The sequence below is a fragment of the Chionomys nivalis genome, chromosome 24, assembly GCF_950005125.1.
Source record: "Chionomys nivalis chromosome 24, mChiNiv1.1, whole genome shotgun sequence".
Classification (NCBI taxonomy): Eukaryota; Metazoa; Chordata; class Mammalia; order Rodentia; family Cricetidae; genus Chionomys; species Chionomys nivalis.
Window position 1 is genome coordinate 42,447,226 of NC_080109.1, and position 18,283 is coordinate 42,465,508.

General features: G+C 45.7%; 1 protein-coding gene across 2 annotated transcripts in view; it reads right to left on the reverse strand.

Moving 5' to 3' along the window:
• Window positions 1-16,716, reverse strand: part of Slc7a14 (solute carrier family 7 member 14) — a 111,100-nt gene extending 94,384 nt beyond the window's left edge. The window contains exon 1 of one of the 2 annotated variants that reach the window (XM_057757145.1): window positions 16,566-16,716. The gene's annotated coding sequence lies outside the window, so the exon portion shown is untranslated. Of the gene's footprint in view, window positions 1-15,439; window positions 15,537-16,565 lie in introns of those variants that run through there. The other variant, XM_057757146.1, reaches the window with a different exon arrangement.
• Between the last annotated feature and the right edge of the window lie 1,567 nt (window positions 16,717-18,283).

Consider the following 18,283-nt stretch of genomic DNA (forward strand, 5'->3'; position numbering starts at 1 on the left):
ATGTCCTCCCCCGTGGATCCTGGGGGACTGGGATTTCATGTTATGTTTCCTTTCAGCAAAAATGCCACGGACTGTGGCTCCTGTTTTATCTACACTTTGTCCTCCATGGTAGCTTCATTTTAAAGACTATTTAATGGATGAATGAATGAATAAATAGAAAACCAGATCCTTTTTTTTTTTTCTTAGATGAAGTGACTTGAATCTTAGAACAGTGCGGCTTGCCCAAAGTTTCACATCAGATCTTTGGGAAGCTGAGTCCGATTGTCTGCTAAGGTAACAATAAGCTTGTAAGTTACTCTTTTGCTCGTGTACTCCGTGAGCTACCCTCAGGGTGATCTGTTTCAGAGCCGATTCAAACCTACAGTGGGAAGGATAGACGGGTGGGCTGAGGCACCTGATAATATGACAAGCATTCGACCCTCACTCACGGGCTAGACCTTACCCTCGTCTTTTAAACTCTCTGATACTCTGTTTTGTGAATGGAAACAGCAAAGCCTATTTCAGAGGTGAAATGAGTAAATGTGAATGTAATTGCTAAGCTAATCAGAAGTATGACGACATAGCTGCCTAGCTGTTCTTGACTCTAAGAACACTGAGTTTCGGGCCACTGTGAAGTTGCATGCATGAAGTGTTGACACCACAGTCTTCCAGTGGCCGGTGAGGTATTATTATTTATTTATTGTTGATCTAAGATTTTACAATGTAGCAAGGCCTACTTCTAATTCACATCTTCCTGCCTTAGCCTCCCACATGCTACTCTGGCAGGCACTGTGGCAGCACCATAGTGTTTATGTGTAACTGATGGTCGGAATACACTTGGGCTTGGGGAACGGAGGATGCACACTAAGACTGTACTGAAGCAGAAATGTCTTGCTTCTGTTTGGACGGTTAATCTCCACAGTGGCACATTTTGGTTGTCTGTATTAGGGATTTATTTTTGGCACAGCTCTCTGCACTCATTCAGATACTTTTTCCCTCTGCATTCTGAGACTGGGAAGTGTGTCAAAGGCATTGTGACTAGGACAGAGTCTAAAATCAGTCCCAGACTGTCTGCATAGTGTTTTCCTATACAGGATAACTGGTCACCACAAGAGCAAAATAAAAATAGTCAAATTTGCTATTCGGCCTGTTTGAGAAGTAACTGTGTTGTCTAATTCTTTTATTTATTTATTTATTTTTTAAAAAATTTCCGCTTCCTCCCAGCCTCCCATTTCCCTCCCCATCCTCCCCCTCCTCTCCCCCTCCCCCCACTCCTCTCCCTCTCTCTCTCCAGTCCGAAGAGCAGTCAGGGTTCCCTGCCCTGTGGGAAGTCCAAGGTCCTCCCCCCTCCATTCAGGTCTAGGAAGGTGAGCATCCAAACTGGCTAGGCTCCCACAAAGCCAGAACATGAAGACAGTGGAGCTGATCTATTGAGAGCTCACCAAGGCCAGCTGGACTGGGACTGAAAAAGCATGGGATAAAACCAGAATCTCTGAACATGGCGGAAAATGAGGGCTGATGAGAAGCCAAGGACAATGACACTGGGTTTTGATCCTACTTATTTTTTTAATTCTTTTTAAGCCACAAGAGAGTCACTGCCATCTGCATTTTGAAGTTGAGTCATTATCAGCCTACGGTTGTTTTTGATATTAAATTTCAAATGTCAGGGTCCATGTGCAGGTGTCTGACTGGATAAGCTTGACCCAAGTTTGATCAGAGCAAGGTCAGCTCACAGTATCCTCTAAAGCGGGACACTGAGAACCAGTCCAAAGTGCAGGAGATGCCTCCTCGCAGGAAGCACCCAGCCTCTTAGATGGCTTCTTCATGGTTATGCATGAAGCACCGTTAGTTCTAAGGTTGTGTCACAAGGCAAGTTCAACCCCTAGGAAGAGAACCTTTGCTGTGGGACAATGGCTTTACTCTGTAAAGATTTGTTTCTTGTACTTGTTTAATAAAATGCTGATTGGCCAGTAGCCAGGCATGAAGTATAGGTGGGGCAACCAGGCAGGAAATAGAGGCAAGGCAATGAGAACAGGAGAATTCTGGGAAGAGAAAAGAGTCAGTCTGCAGCTGTCACTCAGATGCAGGGGAAGCAAGATGAGACTGTCTAGCTGATAAAGGTACCAAGTCACGTGGCTAACGTAGACAAGAATAATGGGCTAGTTTAAGCTGGGCTACTAGGCCAACAAGTTTATAACTAATGTAAACATCTTTGTATTTCTTTGGGCTAAACGGCTGCAGAACTGGACGGGACAGAAATCTTGGCCAACAAACCTTGGCAGCACCCATGACAACACCCCATTTGTGGTGAGATCAGCATCTAGCAATATACGAATCAGTCTCCAGGGCTTGGCACTTTCCTGGGGGTTCACTCTTGACAGGACTGATTGAGAAGAGTTTTTGTACATAATAAGTTTCTGAGACAGTTCTCACCCTACAAGACCGGCCTGACAAGTTAATTAAAAAAAAATTTCTTACCGTTCTCTCTCTACCACTTCTCTTTTCAATGCAATCTTACTGAAATATAATCTAAATTTTAAAAGGATTCTCAGAAGTCATTTAGATAAGATATTAATGGGACAGAGAACATTCATCAGCATAAATTTATATATACGAAATGAATTGCGCTGGTTAATTCAGGTAAAACATCTTGCTTGTCTTGTTTCTCTTTTCTTTTCTTCTTTTTTTTTTTTTTTTTTTTGGTTTTTCGAGACAGGGTTTCTCTGTGGTTTTGGAGCCTGTCCTGGAACTAGCTCTTGTAGACCAGGCTGGCCTCGAACTCCCAGAAATCCGCCTGCCTCTGCCTCCCGAGTGCTGGGATTAAAGGCGTGCACCGCCACCTCCCGGCTTGTTTCTCTTTCTTGATCACTATAAAAATTACTCTATCACCTAACTTTTGATCTCTAATAACCTCACCACGAACTTTGTGTGACCCTTGCTGGACTCTTGTGGTCCCTGACCTCTTTCTCTTTGTGAATGAATACTCTTTAGTTGTGCTGATTGTCAGACAATGATTGTAGCCTTAGTCCCACGCACCCAATACGCCAGATGCGTTCCAAGCATTTTCCTAACCAGCTTCCTTATTTGATGGATGGTGTGGTACAGAATGATGGCTAAGAGGCCCTAGGCACTATGGCAAGGTTCTGTGTGAAGCTCCAGATACCACGCGGTCGGCATCTGCATCCATCCTGAGAGGGCTGGGTAGTGAGAGGGAAGGGGATTCAGAACTGAGAAAACACTGGCTTCTCTGTCTGGGCTAAAGCAGTTTGTTATGGAGGGAAATGTGCCATCCTTAGGAGAGACAGATTTTAGCTGTCACCCCGCTTTAACTATGAGAAGGTGGGAAAACGGCTTCCTTTCTCTGGGCCTTGGTTCTTATTCTTGTAAGGTGAGTTTGTTAGCTTAGATGATTTGTATTGGACATGGGTTGGCTTATAGGTGGAGGAAAAGTAGCAAGGAAAGAAAGGGGAGAGTAAGAAAAACTGATCTCAGAATCACACGTCTGCACAGACTGAGCTGACTGCAGAGAGAAATTATTAGAATTATGTTGATGGTGATGAATTTAACTGTGTCACAAATCACGCTGGAGCTCTGGGATCTGCGCTTCTGTGTCTGCTGTGTTCCGGCCCAGGCTGCTTCATCTTTCTGAAGGCTCTCTCATCTAGAAAAAGGGCTGTGATCATCAATACGCAAGCACAGACAGCATGTTATTTACTGAATCACCAGAGATTAAGATGCCGTCTGTTCAGGCTGTGCCTCTGGAATCCTTATCAGTCTGAAGCGAAGAAGCAGAGGAGAGTATGTGAGTATGGGGGTAGAGAAGTATTTCTGAAGAGAATGCTCTCATCTGGGCATAGCCAGGGGCCTGACCTATTCCAGGTTATAGGGAAGGAAGCATTTCTTTCTTTCTTTCTTTCTTTCTTTCTTTCTTTCTTTCTTTCTTTCTTTCTTTCTTTCTTTCTTTCTTTCTCTGTCTCTCTCTCTCTCCCTCCCTCCCTCCCTCCCTCCCTCCCTCCCTCCCTTCCTTCCTTCCTTCCTTCCTTCCTTCCTTCCTTCCTTCCTTCCACCCTTTCTATTTCCCTCCCCTCCCTTCCTCTCTCTCTCCTCTCTGTCTCTCAGAGTCTCTCTCTCTCTCTCTCTCTCTCTCTCTCTCTCTCTCTCTCTCTCTCCTCTCTCTCTCCTGAGACAAGGTTTCTCTGTGTAGCCCTGACTCACTCTGTAGACCAGGCTGCCCTGAACTCACAGTTCCACCATTCCTGGCTAGAACCATATCTTAACAGCAATCAGTAGAAAGTTTAAAGCCTCTTTGCTGCTTAAAATCCCGTTCTGTGTCCCTGGATTATGCTCTGGTGATGAATGTGATTCCCCAATGCACCGCAGGACAGGTAGGGGGCAGCGACTACTGAGGCCCAGTCCTTACACAGGAGCTACCTGGGCTGAGCTTGGATAACTCAGTGTCTCTGGCTTTCAATAACTTCAGCTGTAAACAGGGAAAGGAGGTGGCGGAGATGAAGTTTCTTGCTCTAAAGACCCTGATTCTGGTGTCTGCTGCAAACTGGCCTAGAAGCTCTTATTAAAAACCCTATTCAAAGATAACCTCCAGTCTACCTGATGAGCCCACCCTAGTTACAGCCAGCTCTCTCTAGACTCCTTCTGGTAGGATTTGCTGCCATTCCCGAGGCTGCGCCTCGGTCTGCACGCGTGTTATTGCTGTGCACACACTCACGTTCACACGGTTCCCTTTTCCCCAGCGGTCTCCTTCTCCCTTATCTACCGGAGAAGACGAAACAAATGGCCCAAACTTTAAAACAATTGTGATGTCTTCTGAGAAGGTGAGCTGTTCGCCGATGTTCGTAGCATGTTATAGTGTGTGGCATGTTGTATACACAGCTGCTGAGGCTCATGCCTGTCCCTCTGGAAGATTGCTACTGGCATCTGGAAGGAGGGGTCTAAAGTTCGGTTTTCTAGCTGACTCCAAGCATTATAAAGAAAAGCCATAACCCAATATTTCTTCAATAATCTGTAAAGAAGGCATTTTTCGGAAATACGACCTACTGTTTTGGGTCCTAAATCCAAACCTTTAATGGAGGCCTCACAGTGTGCTATGTATTATGACGCTGACCCTATTGAAATCGGACAGGGCTTCTTGTAGAAGCTTTTAGAAGCTGATTTCATTATTTTTGTAAAATTTCTGTTACATTCATTTATTTTGTGTGAGTGCACTTGTGTACTCATGTATGTTTGAGTTCATACGTGTCATGACATGTACGTAGACTCGGAGAACAACTTTTAGAAGTCAGTTCTCTTCCTTCTATAATGTGGGTCATCCGTGTCCCTGTCCGTCCGCCCGTGCCCCCCCCCCCCCATTCACCGGGAGCCTGGTAAAGCTGCTGAGTTGTTTGAATTTCATACACGCACAGAAGGATCTCACCTCCAGGAGGAGAGCAAGAGTAAATTCTCTCTGTATCAACTGAGGATTTGGGAACCATCAGCACCACAGAGCTTTGAAGAGTATTTGTGATAGAGGAGAGTGTGCCTTGCATTTTTTGCATGGAGCAAGTCTTATTTTGAAGGCTTGTTTTGAACAGTGTATTCTCTCTCCTAGTCTCTGTGGTGATTTGAATAAGAATGCCCCCCCCCCCCATAGGCTCACATATTTGAATGCTTAGTCATCAAGGATTAGGGGTGTGTCCTCATTGGAGGAGGTGTGTCCTTGGAGGAACTGTGTCACTGGGGGTGGTGGGTGTGGGGCTGTGAGGTTTTAAAAATCCATGCCAGGCCCAGTCTTTCTTTGTGCCTGAAGATCAGGACGCAGCTCTCAACTACTTTTCCAGCACCACATCTGCCTGCACGCCACCATGCTCCTCACCGCCACCATGCTCCTCACCGCCACCATGCTCCTCACCGTGGTGATAGTGGACTGAACCTCTGAAACTATAAGCAAGCCCCCCAATTAGATAGTTTCTCTTTTAAGTGTTCCCTTAGTCGTGGTGTCTCTTCACAGCAAAAGAACAGTGACTAAGAAAGAGTGTCTATGAAAATTAAAAATACTTGCTAGTGAGACAGTACTGCCCAGGCTGAGAGCTATTGATTTTAGGAGAAACCAGGAAGCCTCCCACACAAGCACGACTTCCTGGACTAGCAAGTTTAGAACCTAGATTTTCTCAATTCTAATGGCATTGATTTAATTGACAGCTCTACTTCAGAGTTCATTACAAAAGATAAAAATACACCTTTTCTTTATATAGGTTTCATAGTCTATAAGAAGCTTTATCAGTTGCTCTCATTGGTCTATTTTTGTAAGATGAGGGACAGATCTTATGATCTCATGTGTGTGAGTGTGTGTGTGTATGTATTTATGTGTATGTGTGTATTTGTGTGTGTGTGTATGTGTGTGCACTCCTGCATGTGTAGGTCAGAGGTCAACCAACGTGTTTTCTTCAGACACTCTCCACCTGGTTTTCTGAGATAGTCTTTCATTTTTCTCTAACTCCCTAATTTGGCTAGGCTCGCTGGCTACTGAGCTCCAGGGATGGATCTTCTGCTTCTGCTTCCCAGCGCTGGAATTCAAGTGCATGCCCTCACAGCTAGCGTTTATGTAGGGTATAAGGACTGAGCTCAGGGCCTCATGCCCGCCTGCCAAACACCTTAGTGAATGAACCATTTCTGAGAAAGATAAAGAAACCTAACTCTTGGAGAAGTTGAGTGATGCCAGAACATTTTGAAGTTGAGAAGGAGACCAGGTCCTCTGATACACTGACCATCTCACATCCCCAAAGGAACTAAAAGCCACACAGACAAGCTGGCTTATGCATCCTCTAATCAACTTGTTGGTGAGACATAGGGCTACTCTACTAAGTCAGAAAACACACACGCATACTCACACACGCACACACACACACAGGTCCCATCAGAGCCTTCTGGTTGACTTACCACATTAACTGCTGAGTGTCCACTAGCAGATACAGAACATGTTGAAGTCCACAGCCACAAAGTTGAGTCTGTATCTCAGTTATGACTAAATTAGTGGCAAGTTTTATTCTTGACCAAGTCCCACGTCTAGGAAATGACTCTGAAGGGCATCTTGTGCTCTGCCTTAAGCGCTGTCTAGATTGTTACTCTCAGCAGAGGCTGGAAGATTTCTCTAGGTGGTGAAGATGTCAGGACTGCCTTTTGAGCATAGGCGGGGCTAGCTCCTGTACTTCCTTTCACAGCGACTCGTGGTGCAGCTGTCTACACTTTCAGAGGGAAAGCAAAAGAGGAGTCTCATGCCACAAGGAGACTGCGGAGCACCAAAGTGCATGACTTAGCTGTTGAAACAACTGGGCTATGGCAACAATTTGTAAAAGGCTATGCCATCTCCCAGGAAGACATGGAAGATGCTCACACCGCCATCAGACCACAGACATGAACTCCATAGACTTCCTTGATTGCTTATCCATCTAGAAAATGAAGGTAGAATAGATGCCCCAGAGAAGGTGCTTGGATGTAGAGAGGCTCGCAGTAACACAGATTAGTTGTTTGAGAGAACCATGGTCTTCCCGGGAGAAGGCAATGTAGCCTAAAAAGCACAAGCGTGTTAGATATATGAAACTGGATAGACTATTTACTTTTGGATGTAGTTTTTCTCACTTTACACTAGGGATTCTATTCTTTTAAGGCTATAGTAAGTGTAAATAAGCATTACTATCATTATCAACATTATCATTATCACCCTTATTCAGTAAAGAATTGGTATGGAATGTCAGCGCTTCTAATAATAATTATATGAAAATATAAACTTTAATTTTGTATGTATCAAAAGGCAGAGTAAGAATTATTGAAGTCCTTGGTTCTTGGCTTTATCTAAAATCCAATACTTCCAGGGTCAGTGAGATGGTTCTGTGGGTAAAGGCACCTGAGTTAGATTCCAGGAACTCATGTAGAGCTGGAGGGAGAGAACAATCCTCTGACCTCTACACACACATCATGATGCTTGTGTACACACTCTCTCTCACAGAGAGAGAGAGAGAGAGAGAGAGAGAGAGAGAGAGAGAGAGAGAGAGAGAATAGCTAAAATCCAATCCTTCCACTTTCTACTTAAAAAGTAAAAGTTTAGTAGAAGGAACTAAACTTGTCTAAATGAGCTATCGTGACTAATGGGAAGATGCATCATGTTTAAAGAAGAGTGGGTATAGAAAAAGGAGTTCTGGTTCTTGCTTCTGCTCTGCTGTTGACTTAGGCGAACATGTTTAGCTTAAATTTCCAAGGGTATAAAGTGAGAAAGCTAGATTGTGTGAAGTTAGAAATAACAGTATAATGATAATTTGGTAGGGATAAAATCTTGGATAAACAATCAGTGAAGACAAGTTAGGGTGACCATTCTGTCTGCAAAATGCTCAATACCTGGGTCCAGTTGTTTTTTTATTTGTTGCTAAAACAAAGGGTGGGGGAAGCATCTGAAACAAAGAAAGGGCTGTGGGAACCAGCCTGCTTGTTTGTAAGTTGGTTTGCTAGGTAGGAGTAAAAATTTTTCCTTTGGAAAATAGGAATCAATTAATTGTGAGCACTTGTTTGTTGATGAGCTAGACTAGACTACATTTCTCTCCCACGCCCTCCCCCTCAGTGAACACCCTTAAAGGCAGGCCTCGTTCTTCCTGAAGAAGGGTCCTCTCCTATGATCCATCAGACTGTCGGGCTCTCCAATTAATGCCTGCACCTTCATGTCACACTGGGCTTCTGAATTCAGAACAACAGCTCTTCTTGTCACTATTCTGACCAAATGTTCTCTCAAGAAAATGGCAAGTCAAAGTTAAAAAAATGACAGCGAGAGCTGGAAAAGACTCACTACTCGATCTACGCTTTGACCCAGTGGCTGGCACGTCCCCGTCCTTTGAGGACGTCAGCAAGGCATTTCTCAGGAGCCATCAGTCTTGACCATTATTCCCTCCTGTGACCCACTGAGGGGCTAGGGAACTCAGAGTGAAATGTGGATTTCTATGTTTGCATTCTATTTTATTTGTTAAAAGCTTATATCATGCAAACATTCACCTTGGTTCTGTGCATGTGGTGCACGCATGCGTGTGTCCCGAGAGCGCACACATGAGAGAGGCTGGAGGTTGTTGGGCATATCCCTCTCTTGAAAAATCTTTGTTTTTGAGATAGAATCTCTTCCTGAATTTGGAATTCACTGATTGTCTGGATTAGCTGGTCATCAAGCCCTGGGATAGCACCGAGGCACATGACACCATGCTGGGCTTCTAGATGGGTCCTGGTTCAGTCAATATTTTACTCTTGGAACCTCCCCCTCAGCCTGAGTAATATTCTTTTCTTTTAAAAAGTAGATTGGTTATATTTTATGTATAGGAATGTTTTGCCTACATGTATGTCTGTGCACCATGTATGTGCTTGGGGTCTGCAAATGTCAGAAAAGGGAGTGGGATTCCTTGGGACTGGCATTAAGAATGATTGTGAGCCACCATGTTAGTGCTGAGAGCTGAACCCAGGTCTTCCGCAAGAACAGTGCCCTCAGTCACAAAGCTGTCTCTCTGAGCCCCAAAACTTATTTCTTGAGAGAGGGTTGGCCTGCTGAGTATATGGTCAGTAAATATGTAAATAATGACCTGAGTCCAATGAATACTTTTTAAGTGCCCACATGCCAGGCTATGAGATTTTCAAGCGCCCTTTCCACCATGGTTCTGTGCCAGAACAAGACCACTTTCAATTACATTATTGATTAACCGAATGATGGCATACTCTAAAGAACAGTGTCAGAGCTAAATTATCAATTTTCTGTTCCTTTGATATAAAAAAAAAAACAGAGAATTTTATTGATTAACAGAAATGGAATACTGAGCTCTTTTCAGCCCCAGGTAACAACATTTCTCCTTTTTTGAAAATCCACAGAACAAACACTTTGTACTATTTGAATAATTGGCTCTCAATTAAAGTTGCTTATTGTTTAAACTAAAAGGATTTACTAGGTCAGGGTTATCTGTCTTTCACAACGTAGTTTTTTTCTTTGGTAATATAGTTTCATGTGTAACAAAGGCCTGAGAATGACATGCTTGGCCACGCCCCAGGACTAAGTGTGAACTATCTTCTCGCAGGGCGTCTTGCAAGTCAACACCCATCTCTGTCAGACTGGAACTGCTAAGAAAGGAAGTGGCCAGCCAGAGTCTGATGCCTGCTAGTCAATTCATTTTCACCTCTTGGGTGCTATGCCGATAGACAGGAGGACAGCAGATAGACCAGCAGAGCGGCTTCACCGAGTCTTCAAGGTCCAGAGCAGCTAGAACAACTACAATGAAAAATTATGCGATTTTTACAAAAAGAGCTTAAAGTTGGGAGGAGTAGGCTGGTCGTGGGTGGATCTATGAGGAGCTGAGGTAAGAGAGTGGGGGGGGGCAGTGAGCATGATCAGACACATCACATGCGTACGTGAAATTCTTAAAGAATTAATTAATATTACATATATTTTAAAAGAAAGCAGTCATATATTACATATATTTTAAAAGAAAGAATGGAGAAATTTCATTAATAGGCATATTTTCTGTGAGTCTGAGCCCGTCTTAGCCTCGTGTTAAAGGAGACTAGCTAAGCATCGAATGTGAAACAAGCCACGGCTGCGTGCGGAAAGCTTTCCGACTTGAGGCCCGGACAGCATCAAGCAAGGTGCAGGCAGGGGAAGGCACTCAACAGGCCGGGAGTCCACACGAGCCGGATTCTCCAGCTCCACTCACAGCTAGACAGATTTCGCTAGGGAGTTCAGGTTGCAAGTGCTCCTATTTAAGGCTAGAATACTTAATGCAGCCCCACAAAGTCAGCTGAAAGAATAGATTTTGGCCTTGTCTTTTGGTTTTAATCAATGCATGAACAGGAATTATTGCTGTTCACACTCACTTATGAGAGGGGTTGAAGCTCATGTCACTGGTAATAAACCATTTCTTTTAAATTATCCCTCTTGCCCATCTGCGCTGAGGAATACCCACATTTTATTTTATTTTATTTTTTGGTGTTATTTCTGAATCTTTAATGTAACCGCAGTTTTTTTCTTTTTCTTGAAACACTAAGACCCTTTAGTTAATGATTTTTTTTTTCTGAGAGAGAAATGTTCAGGTTCAAATAAACTAAACTACAAAGAGTGTGTACAGTTTCTATTAATAGAGCCTAACCAATCAGAAATCTAAGCAATCAAACATTCAAATTCAACGCTCTGATTTTCAATGAAAATAAAATAAAGGCAAAATGCATTCTTATGGAAGATTAAAAGCCTTCAGAAGCCATGGAACCTGGACCACCCTGTTTGGGCATAGGCTGCACCATATCTGCATGTAATGATCAACGATCCCATTCAACCATGCTCCATGAAAGTGAACTATCTCTAATTGTCTCTCAGTCTCACCACAGCCGTTTGGGGGTGGCCGTGGAAATCCCCTCAGTGCTTTGTAGATGAAGGAAGGGGGCTCTAGGCAGGGTCTATTAATGTCACCAACTGGCACACTCACTACTGGTTTCAAGCCATCTATTATTTCCATATTTATCACAATATACTTGTTAAGGTAAGGTAGAAACACAAGCTGTTGTGCCTGAATTCTAGACAAGAGAAAGGCTACTTCTAAGTTGGAATTCAGAAAACCAAACCAAACCAAACCAAACACCATAGGGTTTATAGGAAGCCAACTGCCGAGGCTACCAGCTCCTCCAGCCAACCATAGAGTTCACAGGAAGCCAACTGCCGAGGCTACCAGCTCCTCCAGCCAACCATAGAGTTCATAGGAAGCACACTGCTGAGCATGTCCTCCAGCCAACAAGCAGCGCCTTGCTGCCTGGATTACCCTGCCCACCTGCCCATCTCTGGGCTGCTAGAGACACAGGAAGCACAAGTATGCTTTTCTCCTTTCTTGTCAGAATCTTCAAAGAGAATCTTAAATCCTTAATTCTTCTCAATGCCTAGTCCTTTGTTGCTGTGGGGATTTTTCAAAAGCACTTTCTGAAGTAGCATTTTCCAACAGAACTTTCTGCGATGATGGAAACGCTTTGCCCCTCCCGACTAGTCAGTCATTCGGCACCTATAGTTATCGAGCATTTGAAATATGAGATACTGACTGCAAAATATTTTAGCTCCAGTTGGACCTATGCAGCTAGTGATGATGGACAGAGAGGTTCACAGGACCCCATCAATAGCATCTTTAGGCTTATGGGGTTATTTGATATGAATTTAATATGAGTTATGCCTTAACTGGGTTGGGGGATCAGAAGTAAAATGTTGGCAATAGCAATAAGAAGGAATCTGGGGCTCTCTAAGGAAGGGCTAATGAGTTCATTTGCCTCTCAGAGTCATTTGGATTGAATTTTAATTTTTTTTTTTGGATTTTTCGAGACAGGGTTTCTCCGTAGCTTTTGGTTCCTGTCCTGGAACTAGCTCTTGTAGACCACGCTGGCCTCGAACTCACAGAGGTCCGCCTGTCTCTGCCTCCCGAGTGTTGGGATTAAAGGCGTGTGCCACCACCGCCCGGCTTGAATTTTAATTTTTAAGCTAAGTTTTGGAGCAAGACAGAACTACCAATTCAGTGTAAAAATGTCTACTCTGTGGCCTGGCGGTGGTGGGGCACGTCTTTAATCCAAGTACTCGGGAAACAGAGGCAGGCAGATCTCTGTGAGTTCGAGGCCAGCCTGGTCTACAAGATCTAGTTCCAGGACAGGCTCCAAATAAAGTTACAGAGATACCCTGTTTTGAAAAACCAAAATAATGATGATGGTGATGATGATGATAGTAAAAATGCCTACTCTGAAACATAGTATGTACTCACTTATTAGTGAATATTAGTTGTAAAGTAACAGATAATCGTGCTAAGATCCACAGACTCAGGAAGGCTAAGTGACAAGGACGTCTTAGGGAGGGACCAAGGATATCACTGGGAAGGGTAAGTAGAATAGAATTCACAGGTGAACTGGGAGTGGGTGGGTTTGGGAACAGGAGGGATCAGGTGTGTGGGAAGGGAGAAAAGAGTGGGAGAAATTGCTGGAATTAGGGGGGTCATTTCTGGGGTAAGGTGGAAACCTATTGCAATGAAAACTCCATGGACTCTACAAGAGTAACTCCAGCAAAGACTCCTAGGAATGGGGAAACCTTAACCCACAATCCTCTGCAATCAGTCAAAGCTTCAAGTGGAGAGACTGGGACACCAACCCTGCCACAAAATTTTTGACCTACAGTTTGTCCTGCCTGCAGAGCATTCTGGGAACAGAGCCTAGCAGAATCCTCATCAAAGAGACCAGAGACTTTGTCCAGCAACCAATGGGAGCAGGTGCAGAGTTCCACAGTCAAACATTAGGCAGAGCTTGGGGAGTCAAGGGACACCACAAGAACACGGCCCACAGAATCAATAACCAGGACTGATGGGGGCTCACAGAGATCGGGGAGCCTGTAGGGGTCTTTATATATGTTATGGCTGAGTAGCTAGCTTAGTGTTCTTGTCGGATTCCTAACATTAGGAGCTTGGGGAGGGAGGAGGGGATTGCTGACTCTTTGCCTACTTATGGGACCCTTTTCCTCCTACCAAGTTGTCGTGCCCAGCCTTCATGTAGAATATATATGCCATGTTTGGTTGATGTCCCTGGGAGGCCTGCTCTTTTCTGAGGGGAGATAAGGAGTGTGAATCTCGGGGAGAGGGGAGATGAGGGGGAAATTGAGGGGAGGGGAGGGGAGGGAGGGAAAACTGCAGTTGGATGTAACAAATGAGAGAAGAATTTAAAAAGTATCTACTGTGCCAATGCAATCACTATGGCTACAGGAATCCAATGACTGAAGAAATTTCACTCCAAGCTGTTAAAAAGAAGCAAGGAGAAGTGAATGGGATATCAGAGTGCTAGAATGACCAGTAATCTCAGGACCACCCCTGATGATTTCTGTACTTGGGAGAATTGGGGAGACCCCAAGAAATGATAAATGAAAGGAGTTAGTATCACACACAGCCTATGGAAAGCATTTTATAGATACTTGCACTTACAGTGATCTTTATTTCTGCCTAGATTATTTTTAAGACCTCTTCCAAGTCCCTTTGAAGCTATGCAGAGCTACTTAGTTTTGGGAAATGGGCTAGGTCAGAGAGAGTATAGATAACAAGGGCATGTTGAGGACAGTCTTAGTACCATCCTATTCGTGAACTGCTTCATAAGAAACATGTCACTGAAGAGGTTTATGTCTCTCAGATACACAGAGACAGACAGTACTGGACTAGTAGAACCAGAAGAGGAAAATTCCAAGAGAAAGAGTAGCTATGAGAACTGCCTGTATGTTAGACATTTGTGGTATATCACTAGACTAATATCATCTAGGCTGGTGAGCCATGGGCAGCATCTGTGCCTGGCTGACCAGAACACCACGAGGTGGCCTAAAGGATGTGATGGGAAGGGTATCTGGGTAAGTGGCATTGTGGGTGAGCATTTCAGGCCCTGTGGCTTAGTGGGAAGGGTACTGGCTCTGCAACACATTTGCAGGATTCAGATGCTAACGTTTCAATTATGTGACTGCAAAGAGTGACTCCTCTGGGTTCCCAGCTTCTCCTTTCAGCAGAGCAGCGGTGCCAATTACATACTCAAGCTATTCTAACCCTAAATACAACAGCACAAATCTAAATACAAAAGCAGATGTGGATTTCCAGGTTCAGGGCGCCACTTCTCTAGTTCTTGTCCTTCCAGGAAAGCCTATTGGTTTAGCCTCCAACCTGTTTCTAGAAACTTGGAGCTCAAGTTGTGTGAACAGTTGTAGCAAGCATAAGGCATCTGGGAGGGTGGGAGTGAGCGACAGTGGGTAGGCGAACAGATTAAAGAAGAAAGGATTAGAAGAGAGTGGTGTGTGGAAAGTGAAGTTTAAAGATGACATTGTCTATCAGACTGTAGGTATCCGGGAAATAAATATTCTCTTAACATACATCCTCCAGTTGCCTTTCTCCTTTCTTCATCTGACCCACAAGACACAGTTAAAGAAACAAGCCCACACTGTATTAAAATTGGTATTTGGAGGATGTAAACAACACGTGGTGATGAGAGAAGGGTGCAGAGGAGAGAAGAGTCATAGCCCCAAACAAGCACAAATCTCTCTCCCTTTTAATGACTTCACTTGTTTTTCTGTAGCCTTACAATGCTTCTGTTTCTGAAAGCCACAGAAATGCTTAGCGGGACAGCATCCCTAGCAGCTTTCTCAACAGTTTATGGACCGGAAGACTTGCGTCAGGCAGAATGAGACATCATCCAGAGTTATAAAGTCATATCCTGGAACGGCAGGGGCGCCTTGCTCATGCACCCAGGAGAGCTGGGAACCTCTCAAGCAAGTCTGGGGAATCAGAGAACTGGGAATGCAAAGTATTCTCACTTGTTTTATAGCTTAACACCGGACTACGCCCTTTAGGTGACTATATCTCAGTCGCAAGGAAAGCTAGCCAAAAAGTGGGGATCCCACGAGCTCCCGGGTATTTACCTCCTAGCAGGCAACTTTCAGCACCACGGACAGCGCCCCGCCTCTCGCCAGCTCTTCCGCTTGAGCACCCAGCTGCATCCGCGCGCGACCCAGGAGAAGAGGCAGGTTATCCCTGCATCCCTAGGCTACTGGGTTCAGATACTGCCTCCGCCAGTCAGGCGTACATCCTTTGAGCCTCTGGACTCAAGATCTCAATGAACCGAGTTTCGCACACGTAGCGGGATCGGTATTAAGAACAGGCGACAGCCCTGCTGCTCCTACCTTCCTTCATCTTTTCTGTCTTTCCATCCCTTCTGAGTCATTTGGCAGCCTCTACCTTACTGCTCGATCGTAATATAAAATGCACATTTGACGGGGGAGGAGGTGACTCAGGGGAGAGAGGAGGCTCAGAGCCACGCCACTCTATTCTGGCCCTCAGAATTCATGGGAAACTGAATGTGCTTTGGGTCTGGGGAAAAGGACAGGCTAAAGATGCAAAATAGCTCGGACGAAAGCCTCCAGCTCTGGGCAGCAGCGTACACGGATACCTCTCCTGTCACATCCTTCTCAGCGCCTCATGGTGTCCCGGTTGGCTGGGGACAGATACTCCCCGTGGCGCACCAGTCTAGTCCCGGGCGTCGGGCTCCCTTTGAAGAGTTTTGCTCAGGTAAAAGAACAGATTGTTGTCTCTGCCTTTCTCAGGGACTACGGCCCGGAAAACATCTGTTCTTTATCCAAGGGCTCGGTCCCAGGCCGAGAGCCCAGTTACCCCAGCAAGGTGCGTTCATAGGCTCGGAGGACAGGATGGGCCCCAGCTGCGGAGACCCGGGCGGCCCAGACTCGCAGCATCTAAGCCTCGCGCTCCCGCCGCGGCGGAGGCTGCGCCCAGCCTGTCAGCTCCCGCGTGTCCCCACATCGGAGATGCTATCGGGGGCCCCATTCCCGGCTGGAGCCCGCGCGACCCTCTCTTCTTCTTTCTTCCAGAGACCCCCTTCCCGTAGGTCGCCCTCAACCTCCGCGCCATGTTCCCGCTTCCTCCCTTTGGGTGCCTAGGACTCCCAGGTTCATCTTCCTCGCAGGGGTTCAGTTGTGAGACCAGGGGCTGCACAAGGGACACAGCCTGTGGTGAAGGGGGGAATCCACTCACCAGAGGGGCTGGAGGTGATGACCTGGACGCTGATGGCCGGCGATCTGCACTTAGAGCTGAGATGGGAACGGTGATGGTGGTAAAGGAAGACGGGAGGCAGCGGCTGCTGCTGAATCGCTTCTCAATTATTCAGATCTAAACCCCTCCGCACCCCTCCAGCGCCTGCCAGTCTGGTCTCCAGCTTGCCTATCTCCGCCTCCTTGCAGTCACGTGGCTAGCCCAGCCCCTTCCATTACAGGGGACTAGCACCGCTCCTGAACACCCCTCCCCCTTCCGCCCGGTCTGTCACTCACCCGCCTTCCTGAGCTTCCAGGTGCGGCCTCCAGCCTCCTGCGTGCCCGCTGTGTGGAGCAGAGGAGCCGGGTTCTATGCCCTGGAAACGCAGGGTGGGGTAGGGCAAGACTCTGCAGTGTCGCTGTGCTGGATGGGATGGTTTCTGGCCCAGCTCCACCTCTCCTGAACAGCGTTCTCATTCCCGGTGAGGAGCCCTTGATGACTCTTAACCTCACCGCTATGGGAAAAGGGTGATGGAAACGAGAAGACAAGACCCAAAGCTCAAATAGACCAGGTTTCTTTTAGAGTCCACAACATTTCAAGGATTAGAGGTTTTTGAAGACCTGCATGGAATTTCCATCTATGACCTAGCTTTTCTTTCCATGTCTATGAAGTGAAGATCTCCCAGGACTCTAGAGACAGTGACCATCGTGTTTGTGCGGTTGTCTAGCTCCGTGCTGGACATGGGCAGACAGCAGTAAAGGAGAGTTCTCCTCTCAGAAACGAGAAGAGTGGGATGTGTCTGTCAGAAGAATGGAGATGTCCTTTGGAATGCAGAGTCTTTCATGAGGTCGGACTAGATAAGATAGTCAGGCCAAGCGGACAGAGGAGATATGTGACACTTTTATTTTACACTTGTCCCTTAAAGTGAGCATCCTGGAAGCATTCTCTGTCTCAAAAGGATTATTCAGTGTGGTGGCATGGACCATTAATCTCAGCACCTAGGAGGCAGAGGCATGAGGATTTCTGTGAATTCAAGATCGGTCTTATCTACATAGCAAGTTCCAGGTCAGCTAGCGCTGCATAGAAAGATCCAGTCTCAAACAAACAAGATAGGAAATAGATGATACCAACCCTAGCACATCTGACCTCATTGGTAAATTAATTAATCACCACATATTGAATAGATTGACATGGATGCAAAGCGCTTTCATCAATTCTTAGACCCTTGTCAAAGCCCTTAAAGTATATGGCCGTTGATGGCATGCAAACTTCTAGCAGAAATAGAAGTAATGAAGCGTGTGTGTGCAGGGGGAACACTGACTGACTACCATCCTTTCGTGGAGGGCAAGTTCAAATCTAACTCTAGGTTGTGGATCGACTCTGGACTCCAGGGGTCTGAGTTTCCTCTGGTAACTTGGCCAGGACAGTCTTGACACATCCACCTCCCTTAAACTCATCGCTGCCTGAACCCGCATCCATACCTTCCTGAGACAGCACTATGACTTGAGCTTTGAAGAAGTCATTCATCCCACATCAGACTTCTTGGGACCCCACAAAGTTGGGAGACACTGTAGAGAAAAGGTAAAGTTAGGGATGCTGGTGCAGGCTCCGCCTGGGACTCAGCTGATCTCTTGAGACCTCAGAGCTTTATCTTGAAAACGAGGAGAGAATGTCTGCTTTCTCTATGAGACAGCTGTGATGTTCAGATGGGCTAGTGGCTG